The sequence below is a fragment of the Dioscorea cayenensis genome, chromosome 3, assembly GCF_009730915.1.
Source record: "Dioscorea cayenensis subsp. rotundata cultivar TDr96_F1 chromosome 3, TDr96_F1_v2_PseudoChromosome.rev07_lg8_w22 25.fasta, whole genome shotgun sequence".
Taxonomy (NCBI): Eukaryota; Viridiplantae; Streptophyta; class Magnoliopsida; order Dioscoreales; family Dioscoreaceae; genus Dioscorea; species Dioscorea cayenensis.
Window position 1 is genome coordinate 6,478,275 of NC_052473.1, and position 1,120 is coordinate 6,479,394.

Consider the following 1,120-nt stretch of genomic DNA (forward strand, 5'->3'; position numbering starts at 1 on the left):
CTAGGGCCGCCATCGATGTAACCACGTCTACCTCATAGATGCCGGTCATTTTCTTCTTATCCCTAACATTCCATTGGTAGCTGTTCAACCCCATTTCTTCAATTAATTGCAGGGCTTCTCCTTGGGTCTTGCTACCTAATGTACCTCCTTCTGCTGCATCAAGTAGCTTTCTTGTACTTGAGTTCAAAACATTGTAAAAAGTCTGAATGATCAACCAATCTGGAAACCCATGTTGAGATCATTTTCGTAGGAGTTCCTTGAACCTTTCCCATGTCTCAAATAGAGACTCCAATTCCATTTACACAAAGGACGAGATCTCATTCCTAAGCTTTGTAGATTTTCGAGGAGGGAAATAACGGGCAAGAAAAGCTTCTACCATCTCCTCCCATGTAGTGATCGATGCTCTAGGTAATGAGTGTAGCCACTGCTTCGCTCTCCCCTTTAAGGAAAATGGAAAGGCTCTCAACTTGATGGCATCATCCGTAACACCATTGATCTTGAGCATATCACACACTTCCAAGAAATTGTCTATATGACTGACTGTTTGGATCCTCATCGGCCAAACATTGAACTATGCGGATTGTTGTAGCATGTGGATGAATGTCGGCTTTAGCTCCAAATTTTGAGCTGTGATGCTAGATTGTGTCCCCAATACTAATGGTTGGTGTTGACACACGTCCGAATATGCGTGTAAACCGCAAGTGCAAGGGTGTCGAAGTAATAATTACCCCGGTGAGTGGGTAGTCGAATCCATAACGAACAGGGCTACTAGTACTAACTTCTTCTCTGCTTTCTAGCCTAATGATAAATGGAAAGGTGTGGTGATCTAATGTGCGAAGAAATGAATACCGGAGACGAATATGCAATGGTGAAATAGTTGGAGATCTCAATCAGTAAAGAGGGGGTATTCGAGCAATGCTCTTCCTAGGATTCAGGTATTAGGTACCGGATAAGCAAAGTGTTTCTACTTAAGTCATGGAAATCGAAATATAATCGGATCCAGCCTCCCGATCACCGATACTAGTCCCCTACGAGGTCTCGGTGGAGAAATCGCTCAATCTCAACACCTCACACCACATATGACCGCAAAGCACTCTAGGGATTCCAAGAGGTGTATCCG

General features: G+C 43.8%; 1 non-coding gene across 1 annotated transcript; it reads left to right on the top strand.

The window, feature by feature from the left end:
- The first annotated feature begins 224 nt into the window (after window positions 1–224).
- On the top strand, window positions 225–331 carry LOC120257685. Its single transcript, XR_005535776.1, has one exon. It is a non-coding gene; the product is annotated as a small nucleolar RNA R71 (small nucleolar RNA).
- The last annotated feature ends 789 nt before the right edge of the window (window positions 332–1,120 follow it).